At 43.4% G+C, this 24,072-nt stretch overlaps 1 long non-coding RNA gene across 5 annotated transcripts; it reads right to left on the bottom strand.

The window, feature by feature from the left end:
- Positions 1-813: 813 nt before the first annotated feature.
- On the bottom strand, positions 814-24,025 carry LOC144284596 (uncharacterized). Of its 5 annotated transcripts, none has more exons than XR_013353064.1 (6): positions 23,879-24,025; positions 23,009-23,673; positions 13,192-13,287; positions 12,732-12,816; positions 7,001-7,282; positions 814-1,254 (listed from the first exon to the last, which is right to left on the bottom strand). It is a non-coding gene; the product is annotated as an uncharacterized LOC144284596 (long non-coding RNA). The 5 variants fall into 5 exon arrangements; XR_013353066.1 differs by having other exon boundaries at positions 23,009-23,135; XR_013353068.1 differs by lacking the exons at positions 23,009-23,673; positions 23,879-24,025 and adding exons at positions 13,624-13,793; positions 14,517-14,889.
- Between the last annotated feature and the right edge of the window lie 47 nt (positions 24,026-24,072).

Below are 24,072 nucleotides of genomic sequence, written 5' to 3'. Positions count from 1 at the left end.
ACCACTGTTCTCATCACTGTCTACTTGGAATGTTCCTGTGTCACGTAACTCTGTTTCTTCCTCCTCCCTCCCTGTCTCCTTACTGAGCTGTTAGGCTCTGCAGTTTTCAGAGATGAAGGGATCCAGGCTCAGAGTCCAGGAGGGACGTGGACAGGCACTGGGACAAGTACATCCTTCTGGATGGACTGTGGGAGCAGGTCATAGGGACAGAGCAGGACCATGTCTCCCTCATCGGGGCCATCAGTGCAAACTCCTGGCTTGATTCCTTGTAGGATGGGTGTTATTTACCCCAGGAAAGGGCTACCTCCCCAGGTGTGTGGTGGGAGGAGGTGCAGAAGGACTGGACTCACCTCGCTGGAGGTCCGCTGTGCTCCCCCCCCCCCACCCCCCACTGCTCGGAGAGGCTCTGCACTGTCTAACCTGCCTTCCTGCCTGATCTAAAGGGACTCTGCACTTATTATAAATATCTCCTTGGTGATCTAAGATGATTGAAAATGGGATGGGATTGGCTTTTCACTGATCTTTGTCTGGAGAAGATTTTAGCTTTGTTTCCAGTAAATTCCGTCTGGGATTTGACTCAGAACATCCTTTGCAGAGAAAACCTGCAAGAGGATGTGGGCTTCCCCTTCCTCCCCACAAACACAGGTGCCTGCAGTTCAATTCTATCCCAGAAGGTGGCAGGTTTTGCCTGGAAAAGGGACTCTTCAGGGCCATGCCCACTCCAAGGCGTGGCTTCACAGAATCATGTTCCTTGACATAATTTATAGATTGCTTTTGTTAATGCATCAGAGAGAATGTATGTTCAGGGTAGATTCTTGGTGATGTTTATTGCCTTTTCTATTTAGAAAAAGAAACTAAAGCAAGTAAGTAAGTCTTTAACCCTTTCAATGCGTCCTTCTTATACTAGATCAGGCAAAAATAACAGAATCCCCGGGGGAGGAGGCGGAAGGGAGGGATGGGATAGACACGGGAAGAGCTTTCCATGCAATTGTTCTTTCATTGTGACGTTAGTTAATATCTCCATACTGCCTTGTTCTAAGTAACTCAGAAAGTGGAGAATGGCTTTTTGGCCGTTCCTTTGTGTTGCCAGGATGATGCTTACATAGGGGCTCTGCACGGATTTGGTGTCACTGTGGCCTTCCCCAGCTCCCACAGGCTCGTACCCCGTGGTGACAGCCTGCCAAGTCCCAACACCGTTGTTCCACAGCTGCTTCCTTGACTAAGTGTTGATATGTGTTCTCAGAAACGACTGCCCTACAAAAACATATTTGAGAAGAAACACAGAGTGAAGGACATGCTGGAGTTCTCATTCTGCTTTTTTACTTTCTGCCCAAAATGCAAAGAAACAAGAAACGAATCCGAAACCCCCCCCCCCCTTTAACTCCCTGTTAATTCCCCATTAACATAGTAGTTTGCTGGGCATCTATTCTTTGCCAGACAATTGTCTTATACCAGTGTTTTTTTTTTTAATTTTTTATTTATTTATGATAGTCACAGAGAGAGAGAGAGGCGAGAGACACAGGCAGAGGGAGAAGCAGGCTCCATGCACCGGGAGCCCGATGTGGGATTCGATCCCGGGTCTCCAGGATCACGCCCTGGGCCAAAGGCAGGCGCCAAACCGCTGCGCCACCCAGGGATCCCTATACCAGTGTTTTATTTTGGGGGTCTAAGGCAATCATTTTTCATGATACTGGCTTGAAATCTCATGCAAAGGTGATGAATTCATAGAAAACCTGAAACTGAACCATGAAGATGACAGAGTCTCTCCCTCCTGCTGCATGTCCTCCTCTGTCCTATTTTCTTGGTCCCTGGCCCCTGATCCTCTGATCACCACTCATTGCTCCTGGGCTGAAGCCTAGCTGGGGTGATTCTACTCTGGGGACTTTGAGCTGCATGAATCGGAAGGCTGTAGAACCCGAGACCCTGAGACCCTCTCCGGCCAGAGGCAGAGAGCACCTAAATGACAGTTCCCCAAATAGGGGAGAACTCTTATCTGGACACCCATGGCCTGGGGCAGAGCGACCAGCAGCCCTGCATAGACAGAAGGGCACATCAGCTGAGCTGGGGATTGGGCTCCTGACTGGAGAGGCACTGGCTGCTCACAGCTGTTTCCAAATCAAGGAGCCAGGGCAAATATTGCTTCTTATAGTCTTGCCCTAGAAGCAATTTCTATGGAATAATACAGACAGGATATCACCTTTTCAAGATTCTCTGCCTAAGGATTCAAAGGTAGTTTTGCTTGGATTCTAAATTTGTTGCTTTTGAAGGGGAGTGTGTAATGGGATTTTAGAGGCGAGGCAAGCCCCTGTTTCAGTGTCACACTCGTCTGGCCTCTAAAACTCTGGGCAGTAGGGACTAGAAGTCTATTCCAGGCAGGCCCAATGGACCCAGGGAAATCCAGCCTGGGCTTGCTCCACATATCCAAGGATCGGTTCCACTTTGTGACCATGGAGCTTGGATGGGTTTCATGACTGCAGACACTCTGCCCTGTTTGGCCTCACTTTCCTCCATGTCTTCCTCTCTCCTGTAATCCTCAAACTTCTCTCTTCCTCTTTCATTGAACAAATTGAAGCCACTGGAAGGGAACTCCCCAAGAGCCCCTGAACCCCTTCTCTGCTGGGAGCGGTGTAGAGTGCTCCCCGCCCCGGGCACCCCTCACTGCCTGTGCATCCTCTCTCACCATCCGGGGTCTTGGCTCTACTCTTTCTGCCCTCTCCCTCTCCCTCAGGAATGACTCATGGTCTCCTCTCCTGGATGGGTCTAGTCAGCATGCAAACACGCTATTGATTCTCTCATTTAAAAAAAGTCAACAAAAAATATCTTCTGACCCCACTTCTACCATCTTGCCCTTCAACTTTCACCCTGCTTTGCAAAAAGGCTCCTTTCCTCCAGTCAGGCTGATTTGGCACCACAGCTCTGTGGAACCTGCTCTTAGTCAGGTCGTTGGGGCCCTCTCTTGGTTAAATCCAGGGGCGGGCTCACAGTTCTCCATTTGTATGACTGTGGCCAGCACTTGGCCTGTCTGCCCCTCCCCACTCCTGGCTGCACTTGTTCCCCCCACTTGCCTTCAAGGACAGCATGTTCTTCAGCTGCTCTTTTATCCTACTTGGCTCTCCTTCTCTGTCCCGCCTGCTGGGTCCTCCCTGGGGTGGGAACTCTTTCCTTCTCTTCCATGCTCACGCACTCAGTGACTGTATGAGTATCCCTGCCTGCATGCAATGACTCCCAGCCCCATCCCTGGGTCTCAGGTTCCTCTGCTAAACTCCACACTCACATATCCAACTGCCTTCCCAGCCTTTCCATTTGGCAGCCAATAGCCATCATAACTCAAGCTGTGCAAAGCTGGACTTCTCACTTCAGACTTGTCCCCTAGTGTCTGTTTCCATCTCTTTATGGTAACTCAATCTTTACAGTTGCTCAGGTAAAAATCTGGGTGTCGTCATTGATTCCTCCCTTTCTTTAACCCATTTGTGGCTCCTACTGACATGACTCTATCTACAAAACACATACATGATCTAACCAATTTCTCAACATTTCTATGGCAGTTTTGTGCTCTGTTCTGTGGGTTCCTGAAGCAGATCACCTGGGTGCAAATTCATCTGGGTGACCCTGCACACATTACTTAATCTTTCTTTAGGGCTCAGTTTTTTCACCTGAAAAATGGGGTAATAATACTTCCTATATCATGATGTTGTTGGGTTTGGTTCATATTGTCACAGCATTTGTTATCGTTGGATAGATGTTTGAAACCTTTTTCACTGCATTCCTGGTTATTGGCTAGGTCCTGCATCCACTAAGTACATGTCTATGGAATCATAGACACTCACTTGATGTCAGGTTTCTGACTATACCTCAATTTTGGCTGTCATGACTCTTCTATTTCCTTCTTTCATATCTCTTGGCTATTTAGACCAACCCAAGCTCAGTCTGTCCCACCTCAGAGACACTAGACCTCTTCTGGGTAAGAGCTGGTTGTGGCACCAGCTTGAGACTAGGTGGTCCTGATGGACTCCCTGGTATATCATGGTACCAGGGGCTTTGGGTCATGTAAGAAGGAGATGCCAGGGGTAGGTGAGAGCCAGTAGTTTTAGAGGTGGGAACCTTCAGGCTTCTGACTTACAGAGGCTCTCCATTCCAGACTGGCCCTGCCCAGCTCATAGGCTCATTTACCCTCGGACTTTGGGTCAACTGCACAATTAAAAACATCTGAAGGGACTTGAGCAGCAGTATGATTAAAGGGTCATGTGGTAGAATGCAGAGGATTCATTTGTACAGAGTCAGCTTCACCTAAACATGTAAACAGCAACTGTTACCGTTTGTTGAAGCCTCTGGGTATTTGCTTAGGAACGTCAAAAGCATGAGCTTTGACCAAGGTCCCCAGGTGCACCTGGGTTTGGAAATGGCTCGTTGCTGCCACTAGATGCTGAGTGACTGATGGGGAGGAGTTGGGGCAGGGCGGAGAGTTGAAAGGCCTAATTTTACTTCTGATCTGTTGTTTACTAACTAATCCTGTGACTTTGGACAAGCCATCTTCCTTTCTCAGCCCTCAAGGTTTTCAATCTTGTTTTACTGGCAGAATCATTTTTTAAAACAGTATTTCATGTGGAAGCCAAATTTATGGTTATTACAGATCAAATCAAAAACAAAACTGCTCTGAATGAAAAGGGGAGGGGTTGAGGTGGCCCAGAGCGTTGACTGTTAAGAATATCCCCTCAAATTGTGCACATGGATGGCTCCTGTGGTGTCTCCACTTTACCTCTAAGACTCTGAATAATACAACTTGAAGTCCCCTCCCCCCAGGGATGTGTAAGGACCCTTCCAGCTCTGACAGGTGGTGTGACTTCTTCTGGTAGAACTGCTGTTGGGGTTGCTAACACAGTAGTTAGGAATGAATGAGCTGGCAGTGGGTGCAGAGGGTAAGAAAACAAAGGTCTGCTAAGGGAGGAGAGCATGAGGAACCAGACCATGTATTCCCAGGGCAAAGCCATTCCCAGGACGCCCACTTTATGTACTGTGTATCTGATGGAGCTCTCCACTTGGGACCTCAACCTCTAGGGAGGTTGAAAGAGTTCAGCCATCTTGCTATTCAGGAACCCCTGCCCTGTTTCAACAGATGCACAAGACATTTGCCAGCTGTTTTTTAAATCTTTTATGTCTTACTGCCTAATATCCCAGTTGGAGACGTGAAGATGAATGTGACACAGCCTTGTCCTTGAGGCACTCAGTGTCTGGTGGGGTAATGTCAGAGCACTTGGAATTATTTGCATGTCTAGGTGCTCTCATGGATACTGGGCAAAGGTCATTCTAGCTTGAAGGAGGGGGCCACTCCCTCTGTCTGGGTAGGGGAGGCCAACAAGATGGCTCAGAGGAGCTGTGATTGAAGACTGAGAGACCACCAATGGACTTGGATAGGAGTGGGAGGGACAGAAGAGAGCTGGGAGGAGGCCCTGAGGCAGGAGGAATAGTGGGTGTACAGCCATGGGGACTGGACTGGTTTGAGAGAAAATCTATCTCCTATACAGAAGTTCATACACTTAAGTCCAGGTTTGCATATTCCTCCTGTGGGGCCCACACTACAGAAGGAAAGGCCCCTCCATATAAGCCACAGGTTTGACTATGGTGAATAGTCAGACATTTAGTGTGAAATGATGTCAAGTCATTATTGAAATTATTAGAATTTCTTTACAATTACCTGCCCCTAGAAAAAAAATGACCACATGAAACCCAATCCAAATATTTCTTTTGTGTGCACTTTGTAGATTTCTAATGGTACAACTGGTTGACCTCTCATAAAACAGAGTTTCAAAGAGACTCTTTTACTGTCCACTTTCATGGTGCTCTCTGAAGGCAAAGGAAGGGAAAGGGGCCTTTGGAAGATCCTCATGGAAATTTGAGAGCAAAAGCAGTTGCTTAGGTTCAGTGATTTCTCTCTTTATCAAAGACAAATCCCATAAGAGTCAATTAGGGCCTGATTAGAAGGTGGAGGTCCTGAAGAAAGGGAACCTTCCCCACATTTTTACTAGGTCAACCCCCACCTCCCTGAGTGCATCTCACCTGGGGGAGAATCAGGGTCCTGTTATCAGGTTTTATTTCTGCAACCAAACCCCAATAAACACATATCACTCAGACTTGACAACATTCTTCTCATCCTGATTACATTCCCATCCCCTACAGATAACACTTTTTTCTCTCTTTTGTCCCCCTCTCTTCTCTATTCCTTCTCACATATGTATTCCCTTGATATTTACACCCCATCACTCTGCCCCATTAGGGTAAGCTGCTCTGTGAGCTGATGGTTTTCTCAGTCAATGGGGACAGTCATGCCTATACATATGCATTTCATGAAGGCTCCTCCCCAGAAATCCTCGCTGAGGAGGTTTCAAAACCTGAGGTGACCCCTCATTCACATTTGATACAACTTGTCACATTAAAGTCTTTGCAACTGATTCTATATCTGCTGAAATATGTGTAAATATATATTCCAAATATATATGAAAACATGTAAGTACATATATTTCTTTCTTTCTTAATAGTCCTTACTCTGTCTCCACTTTCAAGTCTTTGAGGGTTGGCTAGTTGTAAATTACACATCATAAATAATTGTCTGACCAGGGAATAGGGATTCCTGGAGCCCTCCCTTGCTGAGTGGACTGTGGACAGTGGGCTGAGAGCCACAGGCATGGGCAGTGAACAGACTACCTTTTGCTCATTGCCATGTGCTGAGCGTAGTGCCTGGCACAGAGTGGGTGCTCAGGCATGATTCAGCCAGTGGGTGGATCTGTGATCTCCTCGACAATTTAAATCCTGTGTTGATCAAACAAGATGAGGAGCTGACAAAAGCCCTGTCTTAGGGAGTGGGAGTGCTTAGAATTGTGGCCGTGTGTGTGGTGTGGCTTCTAAAACAGGGCCCTCATGGATGTAGAAGTGTCCCTCTGGTGGGACCTGGGGAACAGTGGGCATAATGGTAGTAAAGGGGACCTGGAGTGGGATCAGTTCTTACCTTCTATCCATAGAGGGAGGAAGAGCTTTGGTGCTTTCTCCTCTGCCACCATCTTTCTGGGCTCCATATGGAGCTAAGAGAGAGCTTTCTCTCCATTCCCACCGCTGGGGGAGATGAGTGCAAGGGTCACTGCTGTCCCTGGGATTTGTCCTGAGTAGACTTGCCTCCCGAAGGAAGCTCTGCTTGGAGGTCAGGGAGGGAGATCTGTCATGTCAACTCTTCATGCAGGAGCAAGCAAACAATGTGAGTACATCATCAAAGCCAGGCATTGTCAAGCTTTTCCTGTAAAGGGCCAGATGGTAAATAGTTCAGATTTTGTGGGTTGTACGCTCTTTGTTACAACTACTCATTCCTGCCATTTTAGTGCAAAGGCAGCCAAAGACAATACATAAATGGATGGGTGTGGCTGTGTTTAAAATTTTATTTACACAATAGGCACAGACCAGATTTGGCCCATGGACTGTAGTTTGCTATCCTCTTCTTTAAGTTTATCATTCTGACCTGACAACTTGATTTTGATCTCTGTGCTCCTGACCTTTTCATTTTTTTTTTTTGAGAAATTCACAGAATTTTGTTATTCTTAAAAATGATGATATGAATTCGTATAATTAAAGAGTTATTAATAAGATAGGTTCCTTTTTGGTTTTGGAATTTTACATCAAGATTCTTATTAAATTTGAGTTATTTTTAGTTTCCATTGAATTAAAAGGAAATTATAATATTTAGCTCCTAAGGGCAGCCAAATATGCTACTGTAATACAGTTAAACATCTTAGGGATTTAGGAAGTTATGTGCTTCGATCCCTAGGATGGCTGCCTGGCTCCTGACCTTTTCAATTTGCTGAATCCCACAGACCATGACTACTGTTGTTCTGACCCCAGCCTGGTCACCCCACCCCAACCGCCGGCTCTGTCTTTTATTCCAACTGTACTCTTGCTCCAGCTGACACTGCCATAACTACACACAGAGAGACAGAGAGAAGGACAAGGGAGCCAGTCAAGGGCAATGCCAGAGCAGACAGTGGAATATTCAAGAGGAGAGATGCAGGTGTCCACTCTGGGATGGATGGATGAAGAATATAATTCAGCCAAACTTCTTTTCTAAGTCAGCTGAGACTGCTATTTAGAATCTCCCTTGCACAAAACCGATGCTAGAGCTCTAGGTGAGGCTCCAGGGAGAAATTTAGAGAATTCTGGTTTAGGTTGGCATATAGTCTGAGAGTTAGGGGTGAAAATCTTTTGACTTTTTGGATGTCACCTGGAACTAATAGAGACCCTTGGAGGATACACATGTCATTCTGTCCCCTCTGTGTCAGGCCTCTCTCCTTGCCTCTAGCTGGACCTCTGAGGTGTCACTCTACTCAGGCTGGAAGCCTGTTGGAATTAGACCGAGCCCTAGAGGTCACTGGATCTAATTTTATTGTGTTTTACTGATGAGTAAACAAAAACTCAGGGGGATAGAGCAAGTCACCCAACATCACATGGCTAGTAAACAGCAGAGTGGACACACCAGGACCCCAGTCTCCTGACTCTGGCATCTGCCCTCAGCAGTGTACCTACCTTCCCCAATATGCTCTCTTCTCAGTATCTCTCTCTCTCTCTCTCTCTCTCTCTCTCTCGGATTTCCTGAGGTGTTCATGTTGAAGAATAAGCCAACATATGTGGAAAAGACTCCCAGGAAATCTCTCACCACATCAGCTTACCACGTCTTCCTGCCTGTTGGTCTAACCCATCCCCCACCCCCACCCCCACCCAGAAAACCACCTTGGTTCAGATTCTGAAGCAGGTAAAGTATCCTCTGCAGGTAGCTCTGGTGTTTCTAGAATGAGAGTTCATTAGGAAAAGTAATTATTCAAATGCCTCAGGCATAGCAAATTCTACCTTTCCCTTACTCCTCAAACCCCTGTGAGTTCTTAGGACACAGAGCCTCATCATCTGTATTCTTTCCATAAAATATGCTCTCCAGCGGTGTGAGCTGATCAATATTCTTCCTATATTTTTTAAAAAGGCAACCACAAAATAAAAACAAGAGGACCGAGGAGATCTAATTAAGACTCCATAAAGCAGAGGCTGGTATCTCCATGATCTGGCTGGAGTAAGATTGCTGTTTTCTTTCTACCCTGTCACTGATATAAATGAGTTCTTAATTCCTCCTTTTGTGAAGAACAGGTTATCAGGCTCCTATTCATTAAGTTACTTCAGGGCTTGCAGCAGAGCTTAATGGTCGTTTAAATTAGCGGCCTCTGCCTTTAGCAGCATCAGTAGGGAGTCTTGGGAAGGGAAATAAATTTCCCAGGATTTGAGGGCTGGGGGACACAGGGACAGATGAATGACCTTGGAGGTGTATGGAGGGCAGTCCCATCTATCCCTGCTCACAGTCCACAGGACGAAGTTCACACTCCTGACAGTGAATTGAAGGGCCTCCTTGCTGTTTCTCTGCAGCTTGCCTCTCCTAGCCTAACTGATCTCTTCTCTCACCCCTGTCTCCCCAGCCATACACAGGGGCCTGAAGGATTCGCCCACTGGGCAGCTCCTGCGGTTTCCTGTTCCTGGAATACTCCTCTTTCTTTTCCTGCTTCCATCTGGCTTTTCTCAAGACTCACCTCAAGACGCTCCTCTCTAGGAAGACATTTCTGACCCCTGGATTCCTCCCTTAGAACTGTCAGAGATTTTGAAAACACCCCTGAGAGCATGTCATCGCACACCCTCCTCACCCTTCCTGGACCCTAAAGCCTTGTGGGTGGGTTCTTCTTCAGATCCAGGGCTTGACTGGCTGTTTGGCTCCTGTTGTCCAGGAGGGATGAAGGAAGAAGGGGGAGGAGAAGGAGGAAGAGGGGCAGGGCAGGCTGTGGAGGGAGAATCCACTAGATATTCCACATTCCTCAGGACCTGGTATCTGGTGAAGAATTGAGATGATATCCTGCTTCCTGGTGACATCCCTTGGTTCACCCCACCAACACTGGACACTGGCTTTGAGCACTTTTCATCCACTTTCTTCTCTCCGTCAGCCTTTAGACTTCATCCCAATGCACACTTTCTTACCACTCCACCCCCACTTATTGGGTTATCAAACTCAGATGCTTCTTCTGGACCGCTTGGAAAGTGAGTTTAAAACTGAACAGGCTCCCTTCCAAGAACAACCCACCCATCCACCAGTTAGGGGGGAACCAGACTCTTGGGTGCTCCAATTCTACAAGTCTATTCATTTCAGGTGCAAACCATTTTAAGTTTCAAATACTGCACCTTGGATGCAGAAAGGCTTGTTACTATGGGGACGCCTGGGTGGAGCAGTTGCCAACGTGTCCAGTGCTTGATTCCAGCTCAGGTCATGATCTCAGGGTCATGGGATCAAGCTCCATGTTGAGCTCCATGCTGGGTGTGGGGCCTGCTTAGGATTCTTTCTCTCCTTCTGTTCCTCCCCCCCCCCCCCAAAAAAAAGCTCTTTTCTATGACTATTATTTTTGCTATGCCTGTTAGATGTGCATTTTAAGTCAGTTTCTCCAGAGGCAGAGAAAGAAAATGTTCCTGGGATCAAATACGAGAAGGAGGCAGATGGGGAAGGGGAAGAAGCCAGGTGAATGGGTAGCCTCACTGACTCTACGTGGAGCTCTGGAAGCAGGAATTATTCTGCAGAGTTTGTCCTGACTCCTGCAAGTTTGCTGGGCTCTCACATTCCCAAATCAGTTATTGGCTAAGGAGGGAGGGAGGCGGGGACTCCCAGGCACTTCAGTTCTCTGGGCTAAGGAGCCAACTGACTCTGATGGTCAGGAAGTGCAGGTAGAGCCTTTAGACACAAGGCAGATATAGGGAAGTGGGCATGCAGAGAGGCCACAGGATCCAGAGAGGTCCAGGTGGACACTTCCAAAGTGTCCTCTACAGTGTATATGCCAAACCTACCACCCCTAGAAACCACAGACCTTATAAACCATAGGTAGCTTAGCCTTGCTATCTTAGACAAGAAAAGTGAGGTCCAGAGAAAGAAAGCAACTACTTCAAATTTCAGGGATTCAAGCAGAGCTGGGACTTGAAAGGACTTGAATGCAGGATTTCTGACCTTGGTCTAGGACTCTTGTCTGACATCTAGCCTTCTGTCATCAGTCTGGTATAAGGAAAAGAGGTCCACTGGTAACATACTTGGGTAAAACAATGTATTGGTTCTAGATTTATCGACCATTATTTTCAAAGTAATTAAATACTGTTGCAAAAAAAGATTTCTTCTCTTTAAAAAGCATTTATAGATTTCCATTAAATTGCAAGGCCTCCTTGTGCCTATAAGGTCAAATATTTTACAAGAAACCAAATACGTTTTATAATTCAGGTGGCTTGTCTCTATCCTGTCATCCCCTTCCTTGCCCTGTCCCCACCTTTTGGATCACTAAATCGGGGTCAAGTCATGGGTCTGGTTTCCTTAGCGCATCACTTGACCCAGTGGATGAAATGGGAAGAAAATCCAGACCCCATATTAAATGAAGTTGAAGGCCAGTACTGTTCTGATGACTAAATTTTTTATTTTTTAATTGCAGGTTTTAAGGAGAACCATAATAAAATTGCTCCAGAGGGCTTATGTGTTTGTTATCATTAAAAGCAGTTTGCTCAGCTAATTGTCAAGAAATGGGTATCACGTTTGCAAATTTATCTTACATGGCATCTGCATGAATTTTAAGCTCCAGCCTGTAAGTACTGCCAATTTTTGAATACCGACAAAAGCAAAACGTTCCTCTCCATTGCTCTAAAATTCTCTAGCGAAGTTTCTCAAGCGAATCACCCTGTGGCTGCAGTGTTCTCCACACAACATATTTACTGTCCCCACTGTGAGCTTTTGAGGGGACAGAAAATGAGTTTGACACAAAGAGCTATCCTTGATCCCCTGCTGAAATAGTATCATTTCTGTGTTAGTCATAAATAAATAAACTTAAAATGCAAAAGGCCATTGGAGTGTCATTTCCAGCAAGTGTTGACAGTGTTACCTCCTTGCTAATAGCATTTTAAAAATTAGGGGTTTTGCGATTGAAATTCTTCTGAGTAGCATTAACAAGTCATATGGAAAAGCAATATAGCCATTTGACAAAGAACAATTAGATTTTACAGCTTGTGTGAGTGAGAAGGATCCCAGGTAGGATGAAAAAACCCAGCGATCAATCCCTGCTCCCAGTCACCAGTGTAAAACTAACCCAAGTAGTTTGGGGTGGGGAAGAGTAGAGGGGAGTGTATGTGACAGCATCTAATTGAAAACTGACAAATGAAACCAGTGACTGCCAGGACCACATAAATATACAGCTTCTTAGGCTGGTCTTACTATCTTGGGGAGATTTTTCATTCCCAGGACACGTGCTTTTCTGGTTTGGGTGCTTGTCAATGACCCAACTTGGGCTAATGTCCACTGGGACTATGGATTGATTTTAATGAGATGCTCTTAATAGATTGTCTGCTTTGAGACTTAGATGTCTTTTAAGTGAAACTCAGTGTGTCACATTGATGTTTGCTGCCAATCCACTCACAGCTTTGAGAATCCTCAGACATGTGGCCTGAAACCCAGGAAATGGACCCAGAATTTTGGAGTCCTGCCACGGCTAAAGCACCCACAGGGCCCACCGGTGAAGATCGTTTGCAGTCAGGAGAGAGCAGCCCAGGAGGAAAGCTATTCACATATGCTTCATCTTACTTGAAATTAGAGGTTTGGAATGCTCCCTGTTGCAAAATGTGCATGGGGTTTCTCAGTTGCTGAGCATTACCTGGGGAGAATGCAGTTTAGGCCAATCTGGAGTCTCTTGTTACAGGTTAATTTGATAGGTATTTTCCGTGCTTTAAGACTTGTGTCTGTATCAAAACAAAAACAAAAACAACAAACAACAAACAACAACAATGAAAGCAAACCAAAACCAAAGCATGAAGAGGTTTCTGCAATTAAGATGTAGAATCTATAAGGGACCTTGTAAAAGTAGCCAAGGGAGGTGGTGCAATTGTCTCCTGAATCCCCACAACTATTTAGTTTCTCACTCAAAACAGGTTCAAGAATTAGGTCAGCTCTTGAAACCACCCAGCCTTAAGATATTATGATGCCATGAAGTTCATATTTTATATCAGGATTTGTAGGAAGCTTTCCTCCCAGTGTTTTGGAGTCTGTTCACTCATTTGTCAAATGGGAATGACAATAGTATCTCTCACAGGTTGTTTAAGAGCTCTAAGACTTACATGAGATTGTGCACATGAAGACGGATGTCCCGTGTGTAGCTAGTGCTCACAATGTTGACTACGATGATTCTTATTTCCAAAGGTAGGGTCACTGGACTTAGAATTCAGAGAGCAACATAAGAAGTATGAGAAAAGAACATAATGTATTGTCAGAAGCCCTTAGTTTTCTTGTTCAGACAATGGAATAAAAACAGCCTGGCCTACCTCATGAGTTTTCTTTGAGCATCGAATGAGATCGTGTATATAAAAGTAGAGGTAGCTTATTTGGTGAGAAGTATATCTATATGATTAGCATAAAACAGCTTTCAAGGTCCCCTTGCCCGTGTACAGGGTCACCCTCCACCCCGTCAACTATATGGACCTTTTCCTTCTCACTTTCTTGTATGTGACTTAAGGAAATTCCCCTGTGCATAATATGTGAGCTCTAAGTACCCTTTTCATACAGACAGGAGCCTGTTGGTGCTTCTTCCAAGGAGTGGCAAGGAGTAGGGTGAGGCGGGGGTGGCACCGTGCAGTCAGGTAGGTGGACCACTGGCTGTGCAGCAGGTGGGGATTTGTCCCTGAACCTGTTCAGGCTGGCTTTGTTCTGGGTCCCTCTGGACCTGGGAGGGCTCAGTCGTATTTGGGAAATAAAAGTAGCTATTTAGTTTACCAAATGACTGTGAAAGCCTCGACTTTAAAAGCATATGGGGGTTTCTGTTTTTGAAGAACTTTGGGCTGGCGTGGGGGGGCAGGGGGGTCATGTTCACTGGTGCTCAGGGACTCTAGCACCTCCCCAGAACCCATGTGGACTTTTCTCAGGAAACAGCTCCTAAATGAAGAACTAGGTACATCTGGTCACTTTTGCACGGTCTGTGTGCAAGCCCTGGGACCTCTGAACATGCCCCTGGCTCCTCACATGGCACATGTTATACACAGGATGGGACTGGTGTGCTAAGGCTTTGGTACTGGGTCCGATTTTACCTGAGGCAGACATCTGGGTCTCCAAAAACAGCCTTTCCTTATAAGGAAGGCTTCATGGGCTATTCTGGAGAGCTCAAGGGAAAAGCAGCCAAAGTGACTGGGGTAAGGGGTAAGGGGCTCGGAAAGATGTCGGATGTTGAAAGCATAGTTACTGCGGTGGAAGGAATCTGACTCAGACTGACATTCCAGCACCAGTGAGTGGCCTAGAGCAAGTTATGTAAATTGCCGCTCTGAACAAGGCTCCTCATTTGTAAAAGGAAGAAGATAATGCTACAACCTGATAGAACAGAGCTCGAGCTATGCTGGAAGTTGGGAGGGTAAATGTTAGAAAAGAAGAGAGAAGAGGAATGTTATTGTTCTACCTGGATAGAATTCAGGAGCAGATATCCCTAGGTGCCCAACCGTCCACGATAGTCTGTTGTTGCCAAAGACTATTCCCGTTTGATCCGGATGCCATCTGTGCCGGTCGTTCCATGTGTCAAATTGGCTGGTTGATTGTTCTGGTTATTCAATTACACACTCACCCAAGTGGTGGTATGGTGACATTTTGTAGCTGTGGTTAACATCTATAATCAGTTGACTTTAAATAGAGGAAATTAGTCTCAACGATGTAGATGGGCCTCATGCCATCAGCAGGAAGTCCTTCAACACAAACCTGAGATTACCCTGAGAAAGAAGGTCTGCCTCAAGACTGCAGCATCAGCTTCTTCCTGAGTCTGTAGCTGCTGGGCTGCCCTGTGGATTTCAGACTTGCCAGCCCCAGCAGTAGCGTGAGCCGATTCCTTGAGTGCATCTCCTTCTCTCTCTCTCTCTATCTCTTTCTCTCTCTATATGTATATATTTATATCTATCTCTATCTATATATATGTATACATATATATACACATATGTATACATATATATGGATATATATACACATATATATACACACATCTCTATCTATATATAGGTATACATATACCTATATATAGATATATACACACATGTCACTCTAGAAATCTCTGTTTATATAGAGATATTATATATGAGAAATCATATAGAGATATGTTAGATATGAGAAATCATATAGAGGGATATTAGATATGAGAAAAATTATCATATATCATATATCATAATATGGTGTATATATATCATAGTCAATTATATATAACATGTTATATACACACAGACATGTATTTCATTTATATAGAGAGAAAGAAAGAATTTCAAGGAATTGGCTCATGCCCTGTCTATCTATCTATCATCTATCATCTATCTATCTATCTCACCCATAAGTTCTGTGTCTTTGGAAAACATTAATATGCCAGATCTGTACTCTTTCTCCCATCCAAATGCACACTGAGCTTATGGAAGTTTAAGTTTAAGTGGTAGAGAATCAGAGGTGATGGCCCTGGAGGCACCTCTGTCTTTTGACCATGAACTGGTAAGACCTCTGGGTCAGGCATTCAGGGAGGCCCAGGAAGCCATGCTGTGACTTCTAAACTTTACTCCTGTATTGGTTTCGTTTGTTTGTTTTTAATGTAGGTGCAAAGGTTTGAATTAGGCCTCCTGAAATGCTTTTCATTTCACGGCATCTTATCATATGTTCTTGCAAGTCCTCTTTTTTGGCTATGCTTTGTCTTATGCTATTCCTTTTTATTCTCCTTCCCTGTCTGAGACCTTTTTAACTTCCTTGATATGTTTTTTTTTTTTTTCATTTTAGTTTGTTTCATTTTAGACTATGTATCATATAGAGTACAAGTATTTTAATGTACATAAATAGAATTGAGTTGTTTTTCTTCTTTTCTTTTTAAATTCAGCAATATGTTCATAATATCTCTTCCTGTAGGTCTATGTACTACTGGTCTGTTGCTTCTAACATGGCAGAGTGCATCATTGTGTATCTACCATGTTTATTCCATCTTTCCTCCAGAAATGAACCCTTAAGTTGGCTTTCACCCTCACTCCACAATCAATGCTGGAGCAAGCAGCCCCAGGTGGGTACCTCTGAGAATTTCCCTGCCATCTATAGCCATCAGCAGAATTTCTGGGCCAATGGGTATCTGAATGCTGAATCTAAGCATTTCCAGAATGGCAGAATGATCCCCAGAATGGCCATATCTGTCTGCACTGCAACAGCACTGCACAAAGGTTCCTATATCCTCATATCCTTGAAAACTTCTGGCATTATCTAGCTTCCTGAATTTTGCCAAGCTGGTAGGTGTTAAGTGATGGAGCCTTGATGTTTAATTTACATTTCTCTAATTACTAATCAACATGAGCATTTCTTCATGTGCTTGCTGTGCTTGCTGTGCTTGCGAGACTTCTCTGCTGTGAACTGACTGTTCATGGTTATTGATTATTTTCTTTTGGGGCCTCTGACTTTTTCTTGTTGATAATTTTGATTTGCGGGAGTTCCTTGAAGATTTTCAATATTAATCTTTTGTCAGTTTTAGATGCTGTAAATATCTCTTTCCATTTTGCTATTTTGTCAATGAACTTTCATTGTACAAAATTCCTTAGTTTTGATGTTCTCAAATCCATGAATTTTTTCCCTTATGCTTTTTAGATTTTTTTAAAAGAAATTCCTTTGTAGCCCTGGAGTCCATCTTAAAATGCTGGATTAGGTAAAGAGCAAGTTCTATTTTTCTTAATATAGTGAGCCAATTCCCCCAACCCTTGTATTAATAGTTTATTCCAGCTTATTACCATATCTACACAGGGCTCCATCTTGGCTCTTGCTTCTCTTCCTTTGAATTGTGTTTGTTCACATATGTTCTATACTGTTTATTCCTATGGTTTTATAGTATTTTTAGTAAGGAAAGTCTTCTCACCTTACTCTTTATTTTCAAAGTTGACTTAGCTTTTTGTAAGTTTTATTCATCTATATATTGTTATTGTTTGGATACAAACTGGAAAGATACAAACTCTTTATAAAATATGTTTATGGTATGAAGCATAAAAATACAATAGATACCTATGTACTTATGCCCAACTGATAAGATAAAACATTCTTTTAAGTTCCCAGTGCACTAGCCTACAACCTCTTCCTGTGGCTCTATCCTCTGGAGACAGCCTTCACCCTGAATTTTGTGTTTATCACTCCATTGCTTGTCTTGGTAGCTTGCATAACTAAATATAGATGGTTTAGATTTGAAGTTTTGTTTTTACCTTTGATTATTTTTTAATTATGTATAAATGGACTGATAACACATGTCTTCTCCTTCCACTTTCTTTTTTTCCCTCTGCCTTATATTAGCAAAATTAATATCTGTTGTTACATGTGTTTTATATAATTAATATTCACTAATGTACAGTATTCCATTGTATGAATATCATATTTTATTAATGATATATTAACAACAATTGAATGGATTGTTTTCAGTTTTTGACTACTAGTAGTAGTGCTGCTAGAAATATGTTATAAATAGAAATATGTTCTTCCTGCTGCTCATGAACAAGTATTTCTCTACGATAGAACTTCCTAAACTGTTGGGCCTCAGGACTTTTATTTCTAAAAATTATTGAGGACTCTAAGAAACTATTGATTATATGGGTTATGTCCAATTATGTTTATTTACTGTATTTGGCATTAAAATGGAGAAAATTTAAAGGTATTAATTCATTTAAAATAACAGTGATATTGGGGCAGTGAAAATACTCTATATGATACCATAACAATGGATACGTGTCATTTTATACTTGTCCAAACCCATAGAATAAACAACACCAAGAGTCAACCCTAATGTCAACTATGGACTTTGGGTGATTGTGATGTATCAGTGTAGGCTCATCAGATGTCTCACTCTGGTGGAGGTTGTTGATAATAGGAGAGGCTGTGCATGTGTGCGGGCAGGGGGTATATGGGAAATATCAGTACCTTTCCCTCAATTTTGCTGTGAACCAAAAACCTTCTCTGAAAAATAAAGCCTTAATAAAAAAATAATAAACCCCTTAAGGACTGATATAAATAACATCTTTGTGAAGCATAACTCTACTTTCTAATGTAAGAAAAATTAATGAAGAGTATTATTGTTTTACAATAAAAAAAAACCTCTTTAAGAGAAGATAGCTAGATCTTCACAATTACTTCTACAATCTTACTATTATTTTTAAATTTTATTTATTTAATTTATTTATTTTAGAGGGAGAAAGTGTGCATGTGGGGGCAGGGATGGAGGGAGAGAGAGAGAGAGAAAGAGAGAGAGACAGAGAGAGACAAGCAGACTCCCCACTGAGCACAGAGCCCAGCATGGAGCTGGATCTCATGACCCTGAGATCATGACCTGAGCCAAAACCAAGGGTCAGATGCTCAACAGACGGAGCCACCCAGGAGCCCCTTCTATAATCTGTTGTTAATTATTGTTTTAGTTGAAGTATGCGAAGAAAATCTGGCTTCAGTCAAATATTTATTAGGAAAAGGCAGTGATATTTTCATAGCCTTTTCAGATGATTGTGGATATTTTTCTCTGATACTACAGTAGATGTCCCCTCCACCCCACCCGGTATCTGTGTTTTGCTTGCCACTGGCCCACGATCAACCACAGTCTGGAAGTAGATGATCTGCCTCATTCATCATCAGAAGGTTGATGCCTATGGCATTCACCTTACTTCATCTCATCACATAGGTGGTTTATCTTCTTTGCATCACCACAAGAAGAAGGCTAAGTGTAGCATTATCAGATATTTTGGGGGAGAGAGAACACAATGACATAAATTGTATTATGTATGGTATATTGTTATCATTTTTTATTAGCTATTCTTAATCTCTTACTGTGCTTTTAATTTATAAATTAAACTCTATCATAGGTGTGTATATATAGGAAAAAGCATAGTATATATAGGGTTTAGCACTCTCCATGGTTTCTACCATTCCCTGGGGGGATCTTGGAATGTATCCCCTGTGGGTAAGGAGGGGCTACTGTGTATCAAAATTTGACAACTATTAATATCTCTAAAGGTTAGTTGCAATGTGAAATCTGAAACCATATAGATGACCCTTTTGTACTCTCTTACATTAAAATTGATTGGCCTATCTTGCACTTTGAGTGGATCTTTTACTCATGTATGATTTTGTGATATCACATGTTGGTCATTGGACGTTGGTTTCACTAAGTTATGCAGATATTATAAATAGTGACATATTTCATTATATCAGGAGATGACATTCATTAATATCTCCACTGATCTCATTAGAAATGCCTTTAAGTATTGGAAAGTTGTCAAGCTCATGGTGGTAATTACAAGGTTTTCAAGATTCTGATTTTTGCTTGAAAGATTGAATTTTACCATTGGCAACACATAATGTTAGTTTTCCCTAGAGTGAAAGGCTCCCATTGTTCATTTTTGAGAAAATGTCTCTCGAATATTCAAGTCTGAATAACCATAGTTTACCTGTCAGTATTTGCTTCAAACAAAAATGATATTCTGTGAAATAAGTAGTTAGTTGAGCTCACAACCCAAGCAATTACACAAGGGCTTTTTCTCAAGACAATTTTCATACTTCAAAATGCAACTGAAGTGTTTCAGGTATATTTCTCATTTCATCATTTAGAATTTTAAAAAGATGTTTATCAAGGGTTGAGATTTAATAAAACTAATACCTTTTACTGCTTTAAGGATTTTCTTTTATTATTATTTTTTTGCTTTAAGGACAAGTCATTACTTGACTTTAAGTAATGATGGCATTTAAAAAATATGAGTATGTGATAATGTGTAATATAGACAATGGAAAAAGAAAATATGTCTGGGTATTATAATGAAAATAGCTTTGACCTTGCAGACCCCCTGAGCAGGTTTCAGGGATCCTTAGGAGGTTGTGGACCATGTGTGGAGTGCTTCTACTCTACAGTACCTATATGGGTATTCATATCTTCACACTTACTAGATAATGTCAAACTATCATTATTTTTTAAAGATTTTATTTATTTGAGAAAGAGAGAGAGCACAAGCAGGAGAGAGGCAGAGGCAGAGGGAGAAGTAGGCTCTCCACTGAGCAGGGAGCCCGATGCGGGACTTGATCCCAGGATCCCCTGATCATGACCTGAGCTGAAGGCAGACACTTAACTGACTAAGCTACCCAGGCACCCCTATCAAATTATTTTTTAAGTGATTGTAACAATTTCCACTCCTATCAAGGGTATAAAGGATTCTCATTTCTTTGCATTCTCACTGTACTCGATGACTAGAGTTTTATATTTTGGCCAATATGATAGATAAGCAACCGTACCTCACTGTGGTTTTAACTTTCATTGCTCTGTGTGAGCACCTTTTCTTATCTTCATTGGTTATTTGTGTTTCTTCTTCCATCAAGTAGTTATGTGTTTTGTCCAATTTTGTCTTGTTTATTTATTTTTTGGTCTGTTGATATTCTTTGTGCAATACAGATTCATCTGCCTTTTTCTCTTTCTAGAACCCTTTCCCTTTCATTTCTTCTCTTCTTTTATCCTGGGGTCTATCACTTTTCCCTATAGAAATTATACATTTTTAGGAGGTTTTGGGGTCCCCCCCCCAGACTCTTTATATGTCTTGCAAGGACTGTAGTCATGTATTGTTAGATAGTCCTGTGTTTTTCTCCTCCACTGTGACTGCTGCATTCCAATGGGCTCTGATCTCCATGACTGAAAGCTTTCCTGGGGAGGGAATGGGGGAACTCTGTTCTTCACATATTGCCTACCAGGCCTTTGTTTTCTTTTTCTTTTCTTTTTTAAGATTTTATTTATTTATTCATGAGAGACACACAGAGAGAGGCAGAGACATAGGCAGAGGGAGAAGCAGACTCCCTGTGGGGAGTCCAATGCAGGACTCTATCCCAGGACCCTGGGATCAAGACCTGAGCCAAAGGCAGATGCTCAACCACTGAGCCACCCAGGTGTCCCGAGATTTTATTTAATTATTTGACAGAGAGAGAGAGAGAGAGAGAGTGTGTGTGTGTGTGTGTGTGTGTGTGTGTGTGTACACAAGCAAGGGGAGCTGAAGAGGGAGAAGCAGGCTCCCCATTGAGCAGGGAGCCTGACTCCGGGCTTGATCCCAGGACCCTGAGCAGATGCTTAACCAACTGAGTCACCTAGGTGCCCCCATTTTCTTTAAGGCCAGTGCTCACTGCGCAGGTTATATTAGTTGTCATGGATGAGAGACTTGGAGAGAGAAAAGGAGAGAAAGGAGAGCTTTGGGTGAAGAGGGAGAGTGAAGAGAAGGAAGAAGAGATTTTGAGTGATGGGGATAAAGGGGAAAGGGAGGTGGCTGGTGGACACTGTGAGCAGTGAGAAACTACACATCCAACTATGGCAGCTCACTGGAAATGGAAGGTCATCCCGTAGGATCCGGAGATTCCCAGCCTCAACGAGGATTTCTATGCTTGCAGGACAGTGTGCACGATGCAAACTTCTTGGGCAGCCTGGTGGCTCAGCAGTTTAGTGCCGCCTTCAGCCCAGGGCGTGATCCTGGAGACCCAGGATCGAGTCCTGTGTCGGGCTCCCTGCATGGAGCCTGCTTCTCCCTCTGCCTCTCTCTCTCTCTATCTCTCATGAATAAATAAATAAATAAATCTTTAAAACAATTTTTTAAAAAGATCAAACTTCTTATCTCCAAGTCTACTGTGACTATGCACAATGTGGATGCCAGCATGTACCATGGCTAAAGCAGAACCAGTGGTCCTTGTGCAGTTTCTGGGCACCTCATGGAGCTTAGCTCTCTGAAGTGAGGTTATTACTTCATCCTGGAGGGATGAGGACTTAAAATCAGATTGAAGGAGAATAAAAAATCAAAAAATGAATATTTCTGAAACAAAAACACCAATTCAAAAGGACATCTTTATCCCTATATATATTGTAGCATTATTTACAATAGCCAAGATACGGAAGCAGTCTAAATGTCCGTGCATAGATTAATGGATAAAAAAGATGTGGGCGATACACATATATACAATGCAATATTACTCAGCCATAAAATGTGGGACATTTGCATTTGCAACAACATAGATGGATTTACAGGGTACAATGCTATGTGAAGTAAGTCAGTCAGAGAAAGACAAATACCATATAATTTCACTCATATGTTGAATTAAAAAAACAAAACAAACAAACAGAAAAATAAGACAAACGAAAAACCAGACTTAACTACAGAGAACAAGCTGGTGTTTGCCAGAGGGGAGGTGGGTGGGGGGATGGTTGAGAGAGGTGAAAGAGGTAAAAAGAGGGAAGAGCACACACTTACTATGATGAGCACTGAGCAATGTGAATCCATTGTTGAATCATTATATTGTAACATTTGAAACTAGTATAACATTGTAAGTTAACTGCACTTGAATTGAGAATAAAATGAATGTTTCTTATGCTCAAGTGTTGGGACTGATATTTATGACTACTAAAGTCTTAGCTCTGATTTTATTTCTTATGAACAGATTCTGGCTTTCTAATGCTGAGAACACTTGCTTCTCCTTCTGGCTCCACGTGATTATTCCCAACTTGTTTACGTTGACAAATAGTAACAGGCCCATGCCCAGATTAATCAGTGAATTTGTAGAGATGTGTGGGGTTTGGGAATCTGTCTTTTAATAAGCCTCCCAGTGATTGTGATTCAAGAACCTGTGTTTTATTTGCTAGATTTTTCCTAAATGGTTGGTGAGGGATACAGTTTCATGTGGCACTGCCTCAGTAACTGGGGCAAGATTGTTGCCACCATTAAAGAAAATGTTTGCAAAATGTCCAGCGTGAAGTGACAGGCAATGAGTGATGGGTTCCGTGACACTGGTTACCAAAGGAGGTGATGCTTGGCTTTAGTTTGAAAGTTTGAGTAGAAGTTGGCCAAAGAAAAGGGGAAAAAGTGTTCCAGACAGAGAAAGATCAGGACACTTGTGAGAGAGCACGGCACATACCTGTGGCCCAAATGTAGTGTGAAGGGTGCTCCAAAGGGAAGCTCCTGGAGAGGTGAGTGAGGATCAGGTCTTTGCATGTCAAGGGCTTTGAAAATGGAAATGGCCAATGGATTGGCAGGGAGAAGGCCTGGAACGTGGAGACCTGTGAGGGGCTGTTCTAATAATTCAGCCTCACCCACCGTGCAGAGCTGTGCTGCCTGAGCTCAAGCGTCACTGCCCCTTAAAGTTTGGAATTGATGCATTAGTTGCCGGCTTCCTTTTAAGACATGTCTGGTGGGTCATCTTTGGGTTTTTGTGTGTTTTTTTTTTTTTTCTTTTTTATTCATTTGTTTTTACTGAAGTTCAACTTGCCAAAATATGGTATAACACCCAGTGCTCATCCTAGTGGGTCATCTTTGTGATGATAGTGATTAGTTATAATTGGACTGACAGTGTCCAGTGAAAAGGAAAGCCACCGTGCGTTATAAAGCCAAAACAATGGCCAGAGCTAGCCCCATGGGCTGTGTGGAGCCCGAGGCCTACACGGGCGTTTGGAACAAGCGTGTTACTCTCTGTGCCTCTCTTGGCAGATTATTTCCTGAGCAAGGTCGGGTACTACCCTTACCCTGCGGCCGGTTGGCTGTGTCCCAAGTCAGGGATGCATAATCCACTCTGGGGTCACCTGCCTGAGAAAGAGAGGCAGAGGGACAAAACCAGCAGAGGAAGTCAGCTTCCTAAACAGCCCCCCTCCCCCCCCCGCAAAATTTTCCTTTAGATCTCGCCCCTTGAGCCCCTTTTAACCACCTGGCTTCATCCCTTTTCTTTACCGCCTCTCGACCGCGTGACCCGTGGTCGCCTGAGTCCCTCTGAATGTCTGTGGGAGGGACGCACCTGCAGGTCAGCCTCCCCTCCCGGTAGCTTGGAAAGGAGCTCAGGTCTCTCAGGTAAAAATAGCAACAGTCTCCGGGACCCTCCAGCTAAGATTCTGTCTGCCTGGTCTCATTTCCCGTCCGCTCCTCAGGCTTCTCCCCGCCGCCCTCTGCGGCCCCCGCAGCTCCACAAGGTCGCCAGGGGCTGCTGCCGTC

Source organism: Canis aureus, chromosome 15, assembly GCF_053574225.1.
Source record: "Canis aureus isolate CA01 chromosome 15, VMU_Caureus_v.1.0, whole genome shotgun sequence".
Taxonomy (NCBI): Eukaryota; Metazoa; Chordata; class Mammalia; order Carnivora; family Canidae; genus Canis; species Canis aureus.
Note: the sequence above shows the minus strand (reverse complement) of the source record. Positions and strands in the feature narration are given on the sequence as shown.